Source organism: Peromyscus eremicus, chromosome 6 (assembly GCF_949786415.1).
Source record: "Peromyscus eremicus chromosome 6, PerEre_H2_v1, whole genome shotgun sequence".
Taxonomy (NCBI): domain Eukaryota; kingdom Metazoa; phylum Chordata; class Mammalia; order Rodentia; family Cricetidae; genus Peromyscus; species Peromyscus eremicus.
Window position 1 is genome coordinate 128,595,621 of NC_081421.1, and position 11,676 is coordinate 128,607,296.

Here is an 11,676-nt window from a genome sequence, read left to right on the forward strand (position 1 = left end):
TTTTTGTTTGTTTGTTTGTTTGTTTGTTTGTTTGTTTGTTTGTTTGTTTTGAGACAGAGTTTCTCTGTGTAGCTCTGGCTGTCTTAGAACTCACTGTGTAGACCAGGCTGGTCTCAAACTAAGAGATCCACCTGCCTCTGCCTCCCAAGTGGGATCAAAGGCATGTGTTACCACTGACCAGCCCATCCCGAACTTTTAAAGCTAGTGTTCACCACAATTCATAGCTCCACATTTATTACTGCACATGTTTTTATGGATTGGGACTGTATCTTCCAGACTTAGAAAGCAATGTTCTCTGCACTCAGTAACATACAGCACATAGCAGAGGCTGAGGAAAGGGCTTTATGTGGTTTGTGGGAATAAAACTGGTTTTCCTGTTCAGGATTTCTTTCCTCGGAGGTGAGCCCCACTTCCTAAAGCCCATGCTACTTCAGTCTCTGGAACTCACAGAGCCTGTCTAGAAAACTGTTAAGGCTCAGCAGGTGAATGATGTGAAGTCGGGTGACATCTCAAAGTCCTGCCCTTCAGGCCAGACCTGGATCAGAACCATGTCTGACCTCTCTTCAAGTGATGCCCACATACCTAAACTCCTCTACTAAGCTCTGTCTTTCTATTCCTTCATCTCCCTCCTCCCCACAGGACACTTCTTCACCTCTTTCCCCCTCCAAAGCTTAAAGATATAACAACAGAGCAGCAGGAACAAAAGCACAACTTCAGACTCACACACACCTGTGTACACGTTCAGACTCAGGCAAATAACACCCACATGAACTAGGATAAGTTCCCTAAGCCCACAGAGTCTGTGTTCACACACATAATGTGGATGTATGATGGACAGAAACATTAATTTGGGGGGAGGGTGTTTTCGAGACAGTATCCTGTATCATACCTTACGTACATCTGTACTTGGAACTTGTTGATTTCTCTTATTGTTTGTTGTGTCACATGTGAGTACATTTCTGCCCAGAGACATGTTTTCAAAGTATGGAAAATATCCACCAAGAAAGGCCTGAGTCAGAGCCCTTTGTGATTAAGAATGTGTTCTAAGCTTGTCTTTCATACCCTGACACAAGAAAGTCAAAGCAACCCCAGAGGGGGACTTGCTACAAGCTTCCAGAGGCTTCAGAGGTTGCAACAAAGACATGAAAATCAATCTTGAACTCTATCTTTTAATTTCTCTTTTCATGGTTGCTGTTCTCAGACGAAGAATGCAATTAAAATTAATGTCAGATTAGTTCACTTTCCTCAAAATGAACATTGGTCAGATTCTATCTGAGGGGTCTGTAACATCTCTTCTGTAATTATTTTTAAATATATTAGTGGGGATCTGGGTATTGTAGAACAAGGGGACTGTTTCTGGGAGACAGGAGTTCTGGGTTCTGGCTCTGGTTCTGTGATTTACTGTGTGACCCAGGGAAAGTCATGTCCTCTGGTTGGACACCATCATCTCTGTAAAATGGACCTGCTGCAACCTCACAGAATTGTCTAAGGCTTATAAGAATCATGCATATTAAAGCAAAAATTACAATCAACTTTATGATTACTACCCATGCTCCTGGAAAATATGACTGATGTAAACCGCACAGGAATCAGACCACTGGGACTCGACACAAACACCACATCGTGTGTATTGCTAACTACAGAAGGATAACTGGATTACACTGTAATAAAAGGGATTTTGCTTTTTACTTTTAAATGACAAAGGAAGGATGACAACAGCTGGGCCCACTGTTGAGTATTAAACACATTAGAAAATTTTAGCTCTAATGACACATGGTAATTGGAAAACAAATCACAGGGCATGCACTTTCCACTCCTGCAAAGAAGTTCTAATTATGTCAATCTAGCTTGTTGTTTGTCCTAAGTACTCTTGTGGTTCCCCTAGTGTTTCTCTTCAGCACCCTCATTGGTGTCTCAGGATATGACCACCAAGAAAACACTCATTCATTCAGTCCTTGTCAACATCTGTTGGCTGTGAGCTCTGACACTTTCATGGAGCACCTGGATTTTAGTTGGTGGCATAAAAAGTTCAATAGCTATAGTCTAAATCTACCCCTAACAACCTAAGTCCTGAAGTGATTGTAGCTATTCAGAAAAAGTGCACAGTGTTCACGGGAGGCTAACACTATTAAAGTAAGTGCATGACTACAATCAGGCATCATGTTTAACAGCTGTCATGGTGCAGTGGATTCACAACCCTATTAAAGTTTATCCTTCTGCCACTCCTGCTTAGAACAAACCAGATCCTTTCCTTTGTCTCAGATTATGAAACTGACAACATTTATATCCAGATCAATGCTAGAGAATGTAAAATTCTCCTGAAAGAAGACAAAAGCCTTATGATCATTTTGCTTGAGGAAAACCAAATGAAAAGGATCTTCTGATAGGTTGGATGCATCTACAGAGCCCCATTGTGCTATCTCAGGTTCTACTTTAGAGGCCAACATTTTTAAAGACTTCTTAAAATAAAAATAACATTGGGACAAGAAAAGGTCCTGTGAAAATGAGCAGAGTCCTTCTTGGTGTTTACCTTTTCACTCTAAAAAATTCATTTAAATTAATCTTTATAGATACATGAAAATTCCACAGTATACACATCAAAAATATTTAAACCTGGCTGAATATGTCTATCTCTTCAAGTATTTATTGCTTCGTAGTTCAAAAGAAAACATTTAACATCCTTTCTTCCGGTTGTGAAATGTTCAGACAGTGCATTCCTGCTGTCTACAGCCACCTGCTGCACAGACACAACAGGGCTTCTTATCCCTACCTGACTGCAGCTTGGAACCCACTGGTCAGTCACTGTCATCCTACCCTGTCCCCACTCTCCCCACCCTCTAGTAACCACTGCTCTACTCTAAACTTCTTTGAAATCAACATTTTTCAGATTACATATGTGAGTGAGGTCATGTTTGTCTTTCTGTGCCTGGCTTATTTCACTTAACATGATGACTTACAGTCCATCCACATCCTCACACATGGTAGAATCCCTTTTGCTGTCTGGCTGTGTAGCATCCACGGTATAGCTGTAGCACAGTTTCTCCATCTACTCTCCCATTGTCTCTACTTCTTTCTTTTTTAAAATATGATTTTAATTAAAATAGAACTGCACCACCTTCCCTTCCCTCCCTCCAGCCCCTCCCAGCTATGCTCTCTTGAACCCCTGCCCCACTCTCAAGTTAACAGCCTCTTTGTCTTTGACTATTATTGTTACATACAAGCACATTTATATCTGTATACACAAAATATATAAATATAACCAGCTAAGCCACTTTTTGATGGTGTGTAATGGTTTCCAGGCTGACCACTCTACATTGAACAACCAATCAGGGGTCTCATGCCTGAGAGAGGCTAAAGTTTCTATATATTAAACAAAGAGGTACAAATGTCTCGACACACTATCATTTTCTTCAGATTTACACCCAGGAGTACAGTTGCTGGACTATTTTTATCTTTTTTATGAATGTCTACACCACTTTCCATCCCCACCACACCCCTTGCCAACACTAGCTTCAGTCTTTCTGAAAATAGCCATTCTTACTAGGTTGTGGTAACATCTCACTGTGGTTTCCATTTCTCTGATAACCAGATTCCCCAGCTTTGTTTTCAGATGCCTAGTGGCCACATGAGTGTTTACTTTTGAGAAATGTCTGCCTAGAACTACTGCCCGCTCTCAATCAGACTACTGTCACTGCTGTTGCTGTTGGTGTTACTCACATTGAGTTCTTAGTGTTCTTATAGATGCTAGACACAAGCCCTCAGCAGACACATGTGTTGTGACTACTTTCTCTAATTCTTTAGGGTTTCTCCTCATCCTGTTGGTTCCCATGACTGGGGATACTTTATAATTTGATGAAAGTTAATTTTTTTTTCTATTTTTGTCTTTGCTTCCTGTAGTCTTAGGGTCCTGTCCAAAAATTCCTTGCAAGTGTTCTGATGTGATTCTTCTGTGTTCCTTTAGGAAGCAGCATTTCAAAGTTTGGGGGCATATTTAAGGCATGTCATGCCTCTCAGACAAATTATGTGCTTGGTTCTTAAAAAAGCTCATAGTTTAACAGTATAAGGATAGTGGGCACAGAGAGAGCAGGCACTTGAAGAATCTTAAAAGAGCAAATGATCCTTTCATGAGCCCAGTGGGGTGATCTATTGTTCTGAGAAGAGGCTACTCATTTAATGAGAACAAATTGATTTTTCACATAAAAATTTAGAAGGCTCTGAAATAAACAGAAGGATTTTTTTTTCCACTTCATCTTCCTGGACAAGGATTTCCTGTAATAATAAAGTCAGGTTGAAGCAAAGGTTGAAAATAAAACCATGTTAACACAAACAGAATGTGTCTGAATGCCAATGGGTCAAGAGTAGAAATAGATTAAATGTAAAAGAAAATTTGAGACTAAATTTTGTCAGTTCTCACTGGCAATTCTGAAGAATCTGAAATAGGGATAAAGGGAAAATGGTGAGGATTCATGTCTGTTCAAATGCCAAAGTACTTTTCAGAGAGTGAGAAATATAGACAATCATGGAGGTAGAAATAAAACTAGACATAGACATGGAGATAGAGGTGGATATGGAGATAGAGGTGGACATAGAGATAGAATGGAGACAAGTAGACATGGAGATACAGGTGGACATGGAGACAAGTAGACATGGAGATAGAGGTGGACATGGAGATAGAATGGAGACAAGTAGACATGGAGATAGAGGTGGACATGGAGACAGAGATAGATATGGAGATAGAGATAACTGAACTTGGAGATAGAGGTAGACATGGAGACAAGTAGACATGGAGATAGAGGTGGACATGGAAACAGAGATAGATATGGAGATAGAGATAAACTAAACTTGGAGATAGAGGTGGACATGGAGACAGAGATAGATATGGAGATAGGGATAAACTGAACATGGAGATAAAGGTGGACATGGAGACAAGTAGACATGGAGATAGAGGTGGACATGGAAACAGAGATAGATATGGAGATAGAGATAAACTAAACTTGGAGATAGAGGTGGACATGGAGACAGAGATAGATATGGAGATAGAGATAAACTGAACATGGAGATAGAGGTAGACATGGAGACAGAGATAGACATGGAGATAGAGATAAACTGAACTTGGAGATAGAGGTGGACATGGAGACAAGTAGACATGGAGATAGAGGTGGACATGGAGACAGAGATAGATATGGAAATAGAGATAAACTGAACTTGGAGATAGAGGTGGACATGGAGACAGATATGGAGACAGAGATAGATGTGGAGATAGAGGGAAAAGGGAAGATAAGAGGAGAGGGAAAGGATGGAAGACAAAGAGGGAAGGATGAAGGAAAAGGGCAGAGGAGGAAAGAAACGTGTAATTCTTGTAGCACCTAAGGTTGGATATCTACCATATTCCAGATGAAACCAAGACTCTACGAATTAATATTTAAAAGCAATCCTCACCAAATGTCTCTTAAATAATGGAGTCAGATTTTAGTTGCAGTAACTAACTGCTCCATTGCCATCTTTACTTACTCACTTGACAGTTTCTCAATGGCTACAACATACAGGACTTTGTTTCAGACAATGGATGTGCAGTAATTAGCAAGGCAGGGTCTGCAGCTTCTTAGTGCTCATAACCTAGTGAGAAAAGGAAAAAATGGAAATGTCAGATGTTTACTTAATAAAACTTCTCAGGGTATAAGTGGGTATCTAGACTGAGGGACAGATGACATTTCAAAGTAGTGTTTTAGTGAGTACAGAGGCAGGAAAGCCTCTAGAACAGAAGGATAGGTCTTTTATCACCTCAATAATTGACCACAGGTGCATCACAGGAGGGGGAATCTTGTGTGGGTATCTGGTCACATTTATATGTTTCTCATCCACCACCTTTGCTTTTCAGGTTGTGTACAGAGGATGGGGCTTTTCTGATTTGAATGCCATCTGACTCCATTGCTGAAATCTCCTCTGGCTGTAAACAGGGAGAAAGTAGACATCTATGTCGGATCAAACGTTGCCTAAGAATGCTTCCCAAAGTGTCACAGCCTGGTATCCCAGGTCATTTCCTCTGCAGCACATATCTCTATTATGAAAATTAGTGTTTTTCACCCTTAAATGTCCTAGGTGTCCATCTGTGACTCCGTGATGCCACAGTTTCTAAGCCACCTCTCTTAGGGTAGGGATATTCCACTCTGTTTTCTCTAGGGGAGTGAATAGTGACTGACACAGCATGTGGTCTTTAAAAGACATTCATCACACTGCCTTATATTGTCACTTTTCTATTATTTACACATCACAACTAAGAAAATAGAGATAGAAAGAGAAAGCATGGGTATCCCTCTGGAACATCTCTGTGCCAGCAAGTACATCCACTTCTCTCAGTTCCAGCCCTCCAGTATCCCTGCTACCCCAATGCTATCATTTCACCTCACCTCCTCCCCTAGCTTGTGCCTCCTCCCTCCTTCTCAAGACTGAAGGGGAAGAAATGAAAAACCATTCTTGAGTGCCTTCTTTGTGGAAAGAAGTGTTCAGCATTCTTCTGTCATTTTTATGAAGGCAACAGTACATAATGGCATTCATGTCCCCATCAAAAATCATAGATGCCATTGTTGTAACATTGATAGCAAACAGGACTGGATGGCTGACACCTGCAGATTTCAAAGTAAACAAGGCCTAACTTTTTCCACTTTTATTGTTATCCTTCACCAGTCTCATTTGTAAGTACACAATCAGGAGAGAGTATTTGGCATCCAGAAAGAGCATGCTGGTATATGTCTCTATACAAGAGAGTTTCAGGAAAACTTTGAAATGTATTGTCCAGTTCCCTCAAAAAGAGGTCTTCAAAGAAGGAATTCACATCTCACTCTTTACCTATGGCTGGGGACCAAACACCCTAAAGCAGGGGCTTTCTACAGCTTACAGTGTTGTTGCAACAAAGATACAGAGCAACCAAGAATGCTTCCCAAGCTTTACTTTCTTTTTTTATTAAGGAAAAAATTTTATTCATTTTACATAACAATCAAAGATCCCCCTCTTCCCTCCTCCCGCCCCTCCAGCCTCCCCCTCCCAACCCATCCCCCGTTCCCTCCTACAAGAAGGTAAGGCCTCCCATGGGGAGGTCTACATTTAGTAGAAGCAGGTCCAAGTCCCTACCCCTGCCTCAAGGCTGTGCAAAGTGTCCCATCACAGATATTGGGCTCCAAAAAGCCTGCTCATGCACCAGGGAAGGATTCTGATCCTACTGCAAGGGGGCGCCTTAAGCAGATCACAGGCTTTACTTTCAAAGAAACAATTATATTTGAAACAACGTTATTTCATTGACATACTAAACAAAATTTAAGAATAATCACAATATCTTTTAAAAGATTTATAGTAAAAATCTTGTAGTTTGTTAAAAATAACTAAGGAATTACATAGCTACAGCTTGCGCATCTGTTTAGCTTGTGCATATCAGTACAGCAAGCTCCTTTTCATTTCTGACCTAGCAATCTGAAATTGTAGTCACCTATAGCACTTTGCCCTCTAGTAAACAATGGAAATTTTCAACTCAAATAATCATTCTCTGGGGTGCACCTTCTCCTCTGTTGCCCTCTGGAGTTGTACATAGGATAGCTGGGTGAATCAGTGCTGAACTTGACTGGGTTGTTTCATCTTTGGCAGGATCTGTGGCTCAGAAGTGAATTGTGGACATTCCTCGGGAGCTAGCCTTTCCTTTTTCACAGTAAACCTTCATTCTGACATAGTCCACTGGGATGACACTAAGACATTACATCTGTATGTGTAACACACATTGACACTCAGAGCGACTACATCGTTCTTTTATTGAATAATATTTCTCTGGTTGAGAGGAGGCTAATTGAAATAAGTTCATTTTTCCATCTAGCATTTGAGGACATGTGTCAGGGATGTGGAAAGGACATGTCAGTGCTCTGCATGTTGGTAACACCTCACTCAAGAATTGTTAATGACCTCTTTTTTACTTTATTTTTAGAGATAAGAGAAGTGAGACATAAAAGTTTTTCCAAGATTAATTCTGAACTTATGACTTCACACTTTCTGATTTATGCATATATGACTGTGTTACTCACTTTTCTATTGCTCTGAAAAGACACCATGACCAAGGCAACCTTTATAAAATAAATCAATCATTTATTGGGGGCTTGCTTACATTTTCAGAGGTGAGTCCATTATCATCATGGTGGGAAGCATGGAAGCAAGCAGGCAGATGCTAGAGAAGTAGCTGAGAACTACATCCTGATCCACAGGCAGCAGGGAGAGAGAGAGAAAGACTGCATCTAGCATAGGCCTTTGACACCTCAAAACCCACCCCCAGTGACACACTTCCTCCAACAAGGCCACACCTCCTAATCCTTCTAATCCTTTCAAACAGTTCCACTCCTTGTGACAAAGCATTCAACTATATAAAGCTATGGAAGCCATTCTTAGTCAAATCACCACACACCCCTCCAAAGAAAAATAATCATCAAGATGTTTCATCTTCTATTTCTGACACATATCCAAGGTCAAAGCAAAAACAAAAGGCCCAAGTTTTCACCCATAGAAGTCCCAGTGAGGAATCTTCTGATAACACTAAATAGAAACTTATTCCTGGAAGGTTGCTGTGAACTATCACCATTAAAAACCAGGACTTCAACACTTTCCCATTCAATTTCAACTTGTCACAATTCATCCTCTAATACTCTTTCTTTTCATAACCCATTAGCTTTGAACCTTAATTTTATCCTCACCTTACTTTTCAGAATTGACCTTAGCACCATCTTCCCAGATTTAACCTTGCTTACCCTTATACATGGATTTTATTTTCATTTTACTCTGGTAGATTTTTCCTGCTGTCTTGGTTACACAACCCTCCCACTTCATAAGGTCCAAATGTTCTTTCTTGTAAGACCATTCTTTTGACTGTGATCCTAGCTCCTTGGGTGACTGACACAAGAGGATCACAAGCCCAAGTACCTCCTGGGCTATATACCAAGTTCAAGGCTAGCCTGGGTGAGTTAGGTAGACCCTTTCTCAAACTAAAAGTTCAAAAGGGCTGATGATACCACTCAATAGTAGAGCAGTTGTCTAGCATGCTCAAGGCCCTTGGTTAAAACTTCAGAAAACACAAACTTAGAAATATACACACTCAAATAATCATCTCTTTGGGTTCTGGTACAATTTGGTTCTGTCTGTGATACTAGCAAATTTCATTAAAGAAGAGGAAAATAGAGATTTTGGGGGCGGATGAGGTGAAGCATTCACATTTTACACATGGTACACATACATGCAGAACAAAACACTCTACACATAATATAAATAAACAATTATACATATTTTTAAAGGGGGGATAGAGAAAAGAAATACCAAGAAAAAATGTAGAAAGCCAGTGAGATGGCTCAGTGGATGGACACTTAATGTGTCCATTAGGGAATCCCAGGTGGAGGCAGGAGAGAGCAGACTCTGCAAAGTTGTCTTTTGACCCATACATGTGCAATGTGGCATGTGCATGCCCTCACACACATCACACATACACACACAATGGAAACAATTTACATTTATGTGTTCTGAGCAGCCAAAGCAGCAGACAGGGGTGGGGTGGGGTGGGGTGGGGTGGGGTGGGGGCTAGTTAAACAATCACAGACAGCAGTGGGACTGCACAGTTTCCTGGAAATCACCACAGCAAAGGCAACAGCACCTCTAATCCACATTTGCACGGGTACTGTTCTGAGAGGGATGGAAATATGAGTTCAGTGGGGGAAGGTTCTTAGCACCTCTTCTCACTACCATAGGATGTGGGAAATTGCCAGGGTGACTTTAGTTGTTGTGCTAACCTCAATTTTCTACCCACGACTCTTTTATTCCTCAACAAAGGGCACTTTTTACCTAAAATTCACAGCAGGTGAGTCTTGAGACTTTGTTCTCAGATATCATTTTCCACCACTCCTTGTTAGGACATATTTTAGCAAAATGTTGACCTTAATTCAAATTCCAGGCCTGATCCTTACTGTGTCGTAGAGGGACATTTCTTTATCTATAAAAACAACAATAATATTATAAGATCTGTTGTGAGATAAAACTATGAGAAATACATGCATACTACCAAAGTACTTGGCATTTCATGTGGACAACATAGATACATCATGCTTTCCTCTCAGAAACCAATTCACTGTCATGCTATGGATGCACTCTGCAGCAGACTCGGTGACACTTGGACACCACACTTCCCCACCTGGCGTAATGGTCACTTCACCCTCAAGACAGCTGATCACTCTGAGATGTGAAAAGATCCAGAACTGAAATGCATCATAGTTTCCAGCAAACATTCTAGAAGGCTCCACTTAAATAGAAACATTTGTGCCTTTCTCATTTATTAAATCACAGAAGTACAGCTTTTATCTGCTCTGTGGCCAGGGTGGAAAGTTTGGCAATCACATCAGAATGACTCAAGGGTGTATTTCCTGAATGTCTAACTCATCCTCCACGGGTTTAACTGATTTGAGATTAAAGCTTATTACAAAGATCTATTTTTCCCCAGTGGTAAGCCAAAGAAGGCTCTTTGTCTACACTAACCAGACCACAGTGTGGCTCCTTTAGAATCAGACTGACTGGGAGTGAGATTGCTGAAGGGAAGTTACATAAGCAAACCTTCCTATTTCCCCATTCTGTCTTTCATTCAGGAAAACTGCCAATAAATAAGACAAAAGAATCAGCCTCAAGAGCACAGTCCACATGTCCTTAACTTTTCATGTCTGACAATCTCATTCACTAGGATCTGGGATGGCATTTGTGTGGGAAGCCTGATTTTAGTCTCTTGAGTCCTAAGTCATGGAATATGAATAGAATGAGGGTAGAGCACATTCCTGGGACTAGATATCCATGTGTATGTGGGCTAAATAAACATTTCACTTCAAAGAAGGAGTAGCTCACTGTCCTTCATCATCTTTAAATTTTCTTGCTCAAGATTCCATGATCTGCATTACAGACATAGTAATAGCTGAGGCCTTGATATTTTTTTAAATCATACTTTGTGCATAAAATATAACGGCATAAAAATGACCATGGAACAGAGTTCCTATACCCTCACCATCTACCCTATACAACAGTTCCATGGAAATGTGATCAGCCAGCTTCCTGTTCCTGCTGCAGTGTGTGCCTTCCCCACCCTGATGGACTCTGTCCTTCGGGACCATCAGCCACAATAAACCCTTTCTTTGTTGAGTTGGTCATAGTGTTTTATCACAGCCACAGAAAGTAACTAATACATCCAGCATTTAGCAGATGCTCAATAAACAGGTATAAATCAGATGATTAAAGTCACGGGGCTTCCACCAGTGTGTCCACACTTTGAGAATTTCTAACTAGTAAAAATTGCAACTGTTCTTTGATACTCTCCTGAAGAAAACGAATGCAGCAGCAGCTGGTTTGAACCAGCACAAGCATGTAACCTTGTTCTCAACATTAAAAGAACACTGCTTAAAATCTTTGCTTAAAATCAATTCTTCTGTTTTTTATAAATACATGATATTTTCTTTTCTTAAAAATATTGAGAATTTGCAAAATCAAGATTAATCCCAATTAACACAATTTTTCCATAAGAGCTACAAGACACAAACAAACAAACAAATCCCACAATTCACTCTGTAGACAAAGGAATCAATGCAGGAAGATTCAGAGGTAGCCCAGATGATGTCTTTATTAAAG

General features: G+C 40.5%; 1 long non-coding RNA gene across 2 annotated transcripts; it reads right to left on the reverse strand.

The window, feature by feature from the left end:
* Window positions 1–5,496: 5,496 nt before the first annotated feature.
* LOC131912774 (uncharacterized) lies at window positions 5,497–10,005 on the reverse strand. Of its 2 annotated transcripts, XR_009379717.1 has the most exons (4): window positions 9,859–10,005; window positions 8,144–8,229; window positions 5,782–5,947; window positions 5,497–5,616 (listed from the first exon to the last, which is right to left on the reverse strand). It is a non-coding gene; the product is annotated as an uncharacterized LOC131912774 (long non-coding RNA). The 2 variants fall into 2 exon arrangements; XR_009379716.1 differs by lacking the exon at window positions 8,144–8,229.
* Window positions 10,006–11,676: the final 1,671 nt, after the last annotated feature.